Raw genomic sequence first — 10,298 nt, forward strand, 5'->3', positions numbered from 1 at the left:
ATTTGAAGCTCGGATAGAACGGATTTGTGGCGTTTTTGCCTTGGAAAAAAAGTGGTCGTCCAGAGCTATTTTTGGATAGGCAGCGTTTACATAAAAAGCTTGTTGATACAAACGTTAAAGAGACCGGTATTTTAGATCAGCTTTAGCACTGGGCACATAATTAGCCGTTTGCACTATTTCTTAGGCTAATTTGACCGTTTCATGATTGAGCTATGCCAAACCTGTAAAGGGCATGCTTGTCAGGTGGATTTTTACAGTGTTTTTTTCTTTTCTTTTTTGTAGATCAATTTGAAATGATCATTTTTTTCTTCTGTTTTGGTTGAACCAAGTGTTTTTTTTCTTTTTTTTTTTTTTCTTATTTTCAGGCAAATGTCGGCGTGGTCGTTTTGATGTTGCAGAATAGCGGCGTTTGCGTTCGGTGAGGTTTGTGCTGGTGTGATGAGTAGACGAGTGGAGCTCACCGTGAGTTTGAACGGTGTGTGATTCGGTGTCTCTGTTCGGCGGTGCCTCTACACCTCATACTTACCTGGCAGGGGCGAGACCATGATCAAGAAGGTGGTTCACCCAGGGCGAGGCTCAGCCATTGCACTCCGGTTGTGCTGACCGCTGCGAATTCCCCAAATGTGGGAATCTCGACTGCATAATTTCTGATAGTGGGGGACTGCGTTCGCGCTCTCCCCTGATTTCTGTGGTGGCAAAAATAGAGTTTGTAGGTTTTAGCCGACCGTCGTTGTTCGATGTGCAGCTCGGATCAGGAGAACGGATTTGTGGCATTTTTGCGTTGGGACAAAAGTGGTCGTCCAGAGCTATTTTTGGAAAGGCAGCATAACATAAAAGGCAGCTTACATAGAAAGCTTGTTGATACAAACGTTAAAGAGACCGGTATTTTAAATCAGCTTTAGCACTGGGCCAGGCACGTGCACAGACATTTTTGGGGGCAGGTGCTCAAGCCAAAAAAAGGGCACCCATCGCCAAAATTATTAATAAAATAAAAAATGAAAAAACACAGTAGGATATTTAACTTATATATAAAGTTAGTGGGGGACTGCGTTCGCGCTCTCCCCTGATTTCTGTGGTGGCAAAGATAGAGCTTGTAGATTTTAGCCGACCGTATTCAATTAGTTTCTTGTTCTGTATGATTTTCATTCTGATTCGTTGTTCTTTTGCGTGCAGTTCCTATCAATTGGACGGATTCGTGGGGAAAAAAGTGGTCGTTCAGAGCTATTTTTGGATAGGCAGCGTTTACATAAAAAGCTTGTTGATACAAACGTGAAATAGAACGCTAATTTCTGATAATGAGGGACCGCGTTCGCGCTTTCCCTTGATTTCTGTGGTGGCAAAGCAAGAGCTTGTAAAATTGAGCGAGACCGTATTCATTTTGTTTCTTGTTCTGTATGATTTTCATTCTGATTCGTCGTATTTCGATTTGCAGCTCGGATCAAGAACGGATTTGTGGCGTTTTTGCCTTGGAAAAAAAGTGGTCGTCCAGAGCTGTTTTTGGATAGGCAGCGTTTACATAAAAAGCTTGTTGATACAAACGTTAAAGAGACCGGTATTTTAGATCAGCTTTAGCACTGGGCACATAATTAGCCGTTTGCACTATTTCTTAGGCTAATTTGACCGTTTCATGATTGAGCTATGCCAAACATGTAAAGGGCATGCTTGTCAGGTGGATTTTTACAGTGTTTTCTTTTTTCTTTTTTGTAGATCAATTTGAAATGATCATTTTTTTCTTCTGTTTTGGTTGAACCAAGTGGTTTTTTTTTCTTATTTTCAGGCAAATGTCGGCGTGGTCGTTTTGATGTTGCAGAATAGCGGCGTTTTGTGCTGGTGTGATGAGTAGACGAGTGGAGCTCACCGTGAGTTTGAACGGTGTGTGATTCGGTGTCTCTGTTCGGCGGTGCCTCTACACCTCATACTTACCTGGCAGGAGCGAGACCATGATCAAGAAGGTGGTTCACCCAGGGCGAGGCTCAGCCATTGCACTCCGGTTGTGCTGACCGCTGCGAATTCCCCAAATGTGGGAATCTCGACTGCATCATTTCTGATAGTGGGGGACTGCGTTCGCGCTCTCCCCTGATTTCTGTGGTGGCAAAAATAGAGTTTGTAGATTTTAGCCGACCGTCGTTGTTCGATGTGCAGCTCGGATCAGGAGAACGGATTTGTGGCATTTTTGCGTTGGGACAAAAGTGGTCGTCCAGAGCTATTTTTGGAAAGGCAGCATAACATAAAAGGCAGCTTACATAAAAAGCTTGTTGATACAAACGTTAAAGAGACCGGTATTTTAAATCAGCTTTAGCACTGGGCCAGGCACGTGCACAGACATTTTTGGGGGCAGGTGCTCAAGCCAAAAAAAGGGCACTCATCGCCAAAATTATTAATAAAATAAAAAATGAAAAAACACAGTAGGATATTTAACTTATATATAAAGTTAGTGGGGGACTGCGTTCGAGCTTGTAGATTTTAGCCGACCGTATTCAATTAGTTTCTTGTTCTGTATGATTTTCATTCTGATTCGTTGTTCTTTTGCGTGCAGTTCCGATCAATTGGACGGATTCGTGGGGCAAAAAGTGGTAGTTCAGAGCTATTTTTGGATAGGCAGCGTTTGCATAAAAAGCTTGTTGATACAAACGTGAAATAGAACGCTAATTTCTGATAATGAGGGACCGCGTTCGCGCTTTCCCTTGATTTCTGTGGTGGCAAAGCAAGAGCTTGTAAAATTGAGCGAGACCGTATTCATTTTTTTCTTGTTCTGTATGATTTTCGTTCTGATTCGTCGTATTTCGATTTGAAGCTCGGATAGAACGGATTTGTGGCGTTTTTGCCTTGGAAAAAAAGTGGTCGTCCAGAGCTATTTTTGGATAGGCAGCGTTTACATAAAAAGCTTGTTGATACAAACGTTAAAGAGACCGGTATTTTAGATCAGCTTTAGCACTGGGCACATAATTAGCCGTTTGCACTATTTCTTAGGCTAATTTGACCGTTTCATGATTGAGCTATGCCAAACCTGTAAAGGGCATGCTTGTCAGGTGGATTTTTACAGTGTTTTTTTCTTTTCTTTTTTGTAGATCAATTTGAAATGATCATTTTTTTCTTCTGTTTTGGTTGAACCAAGTGTTTTTTTTTTTTTTTTTTTTTTCTTATTTTCAGGCAAATGTCGGCGTGGTCGTTTTGATGTTGCAGAATAGCGGCGTTTGCGTTCGGTGAGGTTTGTGCTGGTGTGATGAGTAGACGAGTGGAGCTCACCGTGAGTTTGAACGGTGTGTGATTCGGTGTCTCTGTTCGGCGGTGCCTCTACACCTCATACTTACCTGGCAGGGGCGAGACCATGATCAAGAAGGTGGTTCACCCAGGGCGAGGCTCAGCCATTGCACTCCGGTTGTGCTGACCGCTGCGAATTCCCCAAATGTGGGAATCTCGACTGCATAATTTCTGATTGTGGGGGACTGCGTTCGCGCTCTCCCCTGATTTCTGTGGTGGCAAAAATAGAGTTTGCAGATTTTAGCCGACCGTCGTTGTTCGATGTGCTGCTCGGATCAGGAGAACGGATTTGTGGCATTTTTGCGTTGGGACAAAAGTGGTCGTCCAGAGCTATTTTTGGAAAGGCAGCGTTTACATAAAAAGCTTGTTGATACAAACGTTAAAGAGACCGGTATTTTAAATCAGCTTTAGCACTGGGCCAGGCACGTGCACAGACATTTTTGGGGGCAGGTGCTCAAGCCAAAAAAAGGGCACCCATCGCCAAAATTATTAATAAAATAAAAAATGAAAAAACACAGTAGGATATTTAACTTATATATAAAGTTAGTGGGGGACTGCGTTCGCGCTCTCCCCTTATTTCTGTGGTGGCAAAGATAGAGCTTGTAGATTTTAGCCGACCGTATTCAATTAGTTTCTTGACTAAAGAGACCGGTATTTTAAATCAGCTTTAGCACTGGGCCAGGCACGTGCACAGACATTTTTGGGGGCAGGTGCTCAAGCCAAATAAAGAGCACCCATCGCCAAAATTATTAATGAAATAAAAATTGAAAAAACACAGTAGGATATTTAACTTATATATAAAGTTAGTGGGGGACTGCGTTCGCGCTCTCCCCTGATTTCTGTGGTGGCAAAGATAGAGCTTGTAGATTTTAGCCGACCGTATTCAATTAGTTTCTTGTTCTGTATGATTTTCATTCTGATTCGTTGTTCTTTTGCGTGCAGTTCCGATCAATTGGACGCATTCGTGGGGAAAAAAGTGGTCGTTCAGAGCTATTTTTGGATAGGCAGCGTTTACATAAAAAGCTTGTTGATACAAACGTGAAATAGAACGCTAATTTCTGATAATGAGGGACCGCGTTCGCGCTCTCCCCTGATTTCTGTGGTGGCAAAAATAGAGTTTGTAGGTTTTAGCCGACCGTCGTTGTTCGATGTGCAGCTCGGATCAGGAGAACGGATTTGTGGCATTTTTGCGTTGGGACAAAAGTGGTCGTCCAGAGCTATTTTTGGAAAGGCAGCATAACATAAAAGGCAGCTTACATAAAAAGCTTGTTGATACAAACGTTAAAGAGACCGGTATTTTAAATCAGCTTTAGCACTGGGCCAGGCACGTGCACAGACATTTTTGGGGGCAGGTGCTCAAGCCAAAAAAAGGGCACCCATCGCCAAAATTATTAATAAAATAAAAAATGAAAAAACACAGTAGGATATTTAACTTATATATAAAGTTAGTGGGGGACTGCGTTCGCGCTCTCCCCTGATTTCTGTGGTGGCAAAAATAGAGTTTGTAGATTTTGTTCGATGTGCAGCTCGGATCAGGCATTTTTGCGTTGGGACAAAAGTGGTCGTCCAGAGCTATTTTTGGAAAGGCAGCGTTTACATAAAAAGCTTGTTGATACAAACGTTAAAGAGACCGGTATTTTAAATCAGCTTTAGCACTGGGCCAGGCACGTGCACAGACATTTTTGGGGGCAGGTGCTCAAGCCAAAAAAAGGGCACCCATCGCCAAAATTATTAATAAAATAAAAAATGAAAAAACACAGTAGGATATTTAACTTATATATAAAGTTAGTGGGGGACTGCGTTCGCGCTCTTCCCTGATTTCTGTGGTGGCAAAGATAGAGCTTGTAGATTTTAGCCGACCGTATTCAATTAGTTTCTTGTTCTGTATGATTTTCATTCTGATTCGTTGTTCTTTTGCGTGCAGTTCCGATCAATTGGACGGATTCGTGGGGCAAAAAGTGGTAGTTCAGAGCTATTTTTGGATAGGCAGCGTTTGCATTAAAAGCTTGTTGATACAAACGTGAAATAGAACGCTAATTTCTGATAATGAGGGACCGCGTTCGCGCTTTCCCTTGATTTCTGTGGTGGCAAAGCAAGAGCTTGTAAAATTGAGCGAGACCGTATTCATTTTTTTCTTGTTCTGTATGATTTTCGTTCTGATTCGTCGTATTTCGATTTGAAGCTCGGATAGAATGGATTTGTGGCGTTTTTGCCTTGGAAAAAAAGTGGTCGTCCAGAGCTATTTTTGGATAGGCAGCGTTTACATAAAAAGCTTGTTGATACAAACGTTAAAGAGACCGGTATTTTAGATCAGCTTTAGCACTGGGCACATAATTAGCCGTTTGCACTATTTTTTAGGCTAATTTGACCGTTTCATGATTGAGCTATGCCAAACCTGTAAAGGGCATGCTTGTCAGGTGGATTTTTACAGTGTTTTTTCTTTTCTTTTTTGTAGATCAATTTGAAATGATCATTTTTTTCTTCTGTTTTGGTTGAACCAAGTGTTTTTTTTTTTTTTTTTTTTTCTTATTTTCAGGCAAATGTCGGCGTGGTCGTTTTGATGTTGCAGAATAGCGGCGTTTGCGTTCGGTGAGGTTTGTGCTGGTGTGATGAGTAGACGAGTGGAGCTCACCGTGAGTTTGAACGGTGTGTGATTCGGTGTCTCTGTTCGGCGGTGCTTCTACACCTCATACTTACCTGGCAGGGGCGAGACCATGATCAAGAAGGTGGTTCACCCAGGGCGAGGCTCAGCCATTGCACTCTGGTTGTGCTGACTGCTGCGAATTCCCCAAATGTGGGAATCTCGACTGCATAATTTCTGATAGTGGGGGACTGCGTTCGCGCTCTCCCCTGATTTCTGTGGTGGCAAAAATAGAGTTTGCAGATTTTAGCCGACCGTCGTTGTTCGATGTGCAGCTCGGATCAGGAGAACGGATTTGTGGCATTTTTGCGTTGGTATAAAAGTGGTCGTCCAGAGCTATTTTTGGAAAGGCAGCGTTTACATAAAAAGCTTGTTGATACAAACGTTAAAGAGACCGGTATTTTAAATCAGCTTTAGCACTGGGCCAGGCACGTGCACAGACATTTTTGGGGGCAGGTGCTCAAGCCAAAAAAAGGGCACCCATCGCCAAAATTATTAATAAAATAAAAAATGAAAAAACACAGTAGGATATTTAACTTATATATAAAGTTAGTGGGGGACTGCGTTCGCGCTCTCCCCTGATTTCTGTGGTGGCAAAAATAGAGTTTGTAGATTTTGTTCGATGTGCAGCTCGGATCAGGCATTTTTGCGTTGGGACAAAAGTGGTCGTCCAGAGCTATTTTTGGAAAGGCAGCGTTTACATAAAAAGCTTGTTGATACAAACGTTAAAGAGACCGGTATTTTAAATCAGCTTTAGCACTGGGCCAGGCACGTGCACAGACATTTTTGGGGGCAGGTGCTCAAGCCAAAAAAAGGGCACCCATCGCCAAAATTATTAATAAAATAAAAAATGAAAAAACACAGTAGGATATTTAACTTATATATAAAGTTAGTGGGGGACTGCGTTCGCGCTCTTCCCTGATTTCTGTGGTGGCAAAGATAGAGCTTGTAGATTTTAGCCGACCGTATTCAATTAGTTTCTTGTTCTGTATGATTTTCATTCTGATTCGTTGTTCTTTTGCGTGCAGTTCCGATCAATTGGACGGATTCGTGGGGCAAAAAGTGGTAGTTCAGAGCTATTTTTGGATAGGCAGCGTTTGCATAAAAAGCTTGTTGATACAAACGTGAAATAGAACGCTAATTTCTGATAATGAGGGACCGCGTTCGCGCTTTCCCTTGATTTCTGTGGTGGCAAAGCAAGAGCTTGTAAAATTGAGCGAGACCGTATTCATTTTTTTCTTGTTCTGTATGATTTTCGTTCTGATTCGTCGTATTTCGATTTGAAGCTCGGATAGAACGGATTTGTGGCGTTTTTGCCTTGGAAAAAAAGTGGTCGTCCAGAGCTATTTTTGGATAGGCAGCGTTTACATAAAAAGCTTGTTGATACAAACGTTAAAGAGACCGGTATTTTAGATCAGCTTTAGCACTGGGCACATAATTAGCCGTTTGCACTATTTCTTAGGCTAATTTGACCGTTTCATGATTGAGCTATGCCAAACCTGTAAAGGGCATGCTTGTCAGGTGGATTTTTACAGTGTTTTTTCTTTTCTTTTTTGTAGATCAATTTGAAATGATCATTTTTTTCTTCTGTTTTGGTTGAACCAAGTGTTTTTTTTTCTTTTTTTTTTCTTATTTTCAGGCAAATGTCGGCGTGGTCGTTTTGATGTTGCAGAATAGCGGCGTTTGCGTTCGGTGAGGTTTGTGCTGGTGTGATGAGTAGACGAGTGGAGCTCACCGTGAGTTTGAACGGTGTGTGATTCGGTGTCTCTGTTCGGCGGTGCCTCTACACCTCATACTTACCTGGCAGGGGCGAGACCATGATCAAGAAGGTGGTTCACCCAGGGCGAGGCTCAGCCATTGCACTCCGGTTGTGCTGACCGCTGCGAATTCCCCAAATGTGGGAATCTCGACTGCATAATTTCTGATAGTGGGGGACTGCGTTCGCGCTCTCCCCTGATTTCTGTGGTGGCAAAAATAGAGTTTGTAGGTTTTAGCCGACCGTCGTTGTTCGATGTGCAGCTCGGATCAGGAGAACGGATTTGTGGCATTTTTGCGTTGGGACAAAAGTGGTCGTCCAGAGCTATTTTTGGAAAGGCAGCATAACATAAAAGGCAGCTTACATAGAAAGCTTGTTGATACAAACGTTAAAGAGACCGGTATTTTAAATCAGCTTTAGCACTGGGCCAGGCACGTGCACAGACATTTTTGGGGGCAGGTGCTCAAGCCAAAAAAAGGGCACCCATCGCCAAAATTATTAATAAAATAAAAAATGAAAAAACACAGTAGGATATTTAACTTATATATAAAGTTAGTGGGGGACTGCGTTCGCGCTCTCCCCTGATTTCTGTGGTGGCAAAGATAGAGCTTGTAGATTTTAGCCGACCGTATTCAATTAGTTTCTTGTTCTGTATGATTTTCATTCTGATTCGTTGTTCTTTTGCGTGCAGTTCCTATCAATTGGACGGATTCGTGGGGAAAAAAGTGGTCGTTCAGAGCTATTTTTGGATAGGCAGCGTTTACATAAAAAGCTTGTTGATACAAACGTGAAATAGAACGCTAATTTCTGATAATGAGGGACCGCGTTCGCGCTTTCCCTTGATTTCTGTGGTGGCAAAGCAAGAGCTTGTAAAATTGAGCGAGACCGTATTCATTTTGTTTCTTGTTCTGTATGATTTTCATTCTGATTCGTCGTATTTCGATTTGCAGCTCGGATCAAGAACGGATTTGTGGCGTTTTTGCCTTGGAAAAAAAGTGGTCGTCCAGAGCTGTTTTTGGATAGGCAGCGTTTACATAAAAAGCTTGTTGATACAAACGTTAAAGAGACCGGTATTTTAGATCAGCTTTAGCACTGGGCACATAATTAGCCGTTTGCACTATTTCTTAGGCTAATTTGACCGTTTCATGATTGAGCTATGCCAAACATGTAAAGGGCATGCTTGTCAGGTGGATTTTTACAGTGTTTTCTTTTTTCTTTTTTGTAGATCAATTTGAAATGATCATTTTTTTCTTCTGTTTTGGTTGAACCAAGTGGTTTTTTTTTCTTATTTTCAGGCAAATGTCGGCGTGGTCGTTTTGATGTTGCAGAATAGCGGCGTTTTGTGCTGGTGTGATGAGTAGACGAGTGGAGCTCACCGTGAGTTTGAACGGTGTGTGATTCGGTGTCTCTGTTCGGCGGTGCCTCTACACCTCATACTTACCTGGCAGGAGCGAGACCATGATCAAGAAGGTGGTTCACCCAGGGCGAGGCTCAGCCATTGCACTCCGGTTGTGCTGACCGCTGCGAATTCCCCAAATGTGGGAATCTCGACTGCATCATTTCTGATAGTGGGGGACTGCGTTCGCGCTCTCCCCTGATTTCTGTGGTGGCAAAAATAGAGTTTGTAGATTTTAGCCGACCGTCGTTGTTCGATGTGCAGCTCGGATCAGGAGAACGGATTTGTGGCATTTTTGCGTTGGGACAAAAGTGGTCGTCCAGAGCTATTTTTGGAAAGGCAGCATAACATAAAAGGCAGCTTACATAAAAAGCTTGTTGATACAAACGTTAAAGAGACCGGTATTTTAAATCAGCTTTAGCACTGGGCCAGGCACGTGCACAGACATTTTTGGGGGCAGGTGCTCAAGCCAAAAAAAGGGCACTCATCGCCAAAATTATTAATAAAATAAAAAATGAAAAAACACAGTAGGATATTTAACTTATATATAAAGTTAGTGGGGGACTGCGTTCGAGCTTGTAGATTTTAGCCGACCGTATTCAATTAGTTTCTTGTTCTGTATGATTTTCATTCTGATTCGTTGTTCTTTTGCGTGCAGTTCCGATCAATTGGACGGATTCGTGGGGCAAAAAGTGGTAGTTCAGAGCTATTTTTGGATAGGCAGCGTTTGCATAAAAAGCTTGTTGATACAAACGTGAAATAGAACGCTAATTTCTGATAATGAGGGACCGCGTTCGCGCTTTCCCTTGATTTCTGTGGTGGCAAAGCAAGAGCTTGTAAAATTGAGCGAGACCGTATTCATTTTTTTCTTGTTCTGTATGATTTTCGTTCTGATTCGTCGTATTTCGATTTGAAGCTCGGATAGAACGGATTTGTGGCGTTTTTGCCTTGGAAAAAAAGTGGTCGTCCAGAGCTATTTTTGGATAGGCAGCGTTTACATAAAAAGCTTGTTGATACAAACGTTAAAGAGACCGGTATTTTAGATCAGCTTTAGCACTGGGCACATAATTAGCCGTTTGCACTATTTCTTAGGCTAATTTGACCGTTTCATGATTGAGCTATGCCAAACCTGTAAAGGGCATGCTTGTCAGGTGGATTTTTACAGTGTTTTTTTCTTTTCTTTTTTGTAGATCAATTTGAAATGATCATTTTTTTCTTCTGTTTTGGTTGAACCAAGTGTTTTT

General features: G+C 42.2%; 6 non-coding genes across 6 annotated transcripts; all 6 read left to right on the top strand.

Moving 5' to 3' along the window:
* The first annotated feature begins 518 nt into the window (after window positions 1–518).
* Window positions 519–682, top strand: LOC134306746 (U1 spliceosomal RNA). Its single transcript, XR_010009422.1, has one exon. It is a non-coding gene; the product is annotated as a U1 spliceosomal RNA (small nuclear RNA).
* Window positions 683–1,915: 1,233 nt separating this feature from the next.
* Window positions 1,916–2,079, top strand: LOC134306780 (U1 spliceosomal RNA). The gene has a single exon (XR_010009455.1). It is a non-coding gene; the product is annotated as a U1 spliceosomal RNA (small nuclear RNA).
* Window positions 2,080–3,303: 1,224 nt separating this feature from the next.
* LOC134306755 (U1 spliceosomal RNA) lies at window positions 3,304–3,467 on the top strand. The gene has a single exon (XR_010009430.1). It is a non-coding gene; the product is annotated as a U1 spliceosomal RNA (small nuclear RNA).
* Window positions 3,468–5,950: 2,483 nt separating this feature from the next.
* LOC134306763 (U1 spliceosomal RNA) lies at window positions 5,951–6,114 on the top strand. Its single transcript, XR_010009438.1, has one exon. It is a non-coding gene; the product is annotated as a U1 spliceosomal RNA (small nuclear RNA).
* Window positions 6,115–7,694: 1,580 nt separating this feature from the next.
* Window positions 7,695–7,858, top strand: LOC134306747 (U1 spliceosomal RNA). Its single transcript, XR_010009423.1, has one exon. It is a non-coding gene; the product is annotated as a U1 spliceosomal RNA (small nuclear RNA).
* Window positions 7,859–9,091: 1,233 nt separating this feature from the next.
* LOC134306781 (U1 spliceosomal RNA) lies at window positions 9,092–9,255 on the top strand. The gene has a single exon (XR_010009456.1). It is a non-coding gene; the product is annotated as a U1 spliceosomal RNA (small nuclear RNA).
* Window positions 9,256–10,298: the final 1,043 nt, after the last annotated feature.

Source organism: Trichomycterus rosablanca, unplaced genomic scaffold (assembly GCF_030014385.1).
Source record: "Trichomycterus rosablanca isolate fTriRos1 unplaced genomic scaffold, fTriRos1.hap1 scaffold_224, whole genome shotgun sequence".
Taxonomy (NCBI): domain Eukaryota; kingdom Metazoa; phylum Chordata; class Actinopteri; order Siluriformes; family Trichomycteridae; genus Trichomycterus; species Trichomycterus rosablanca.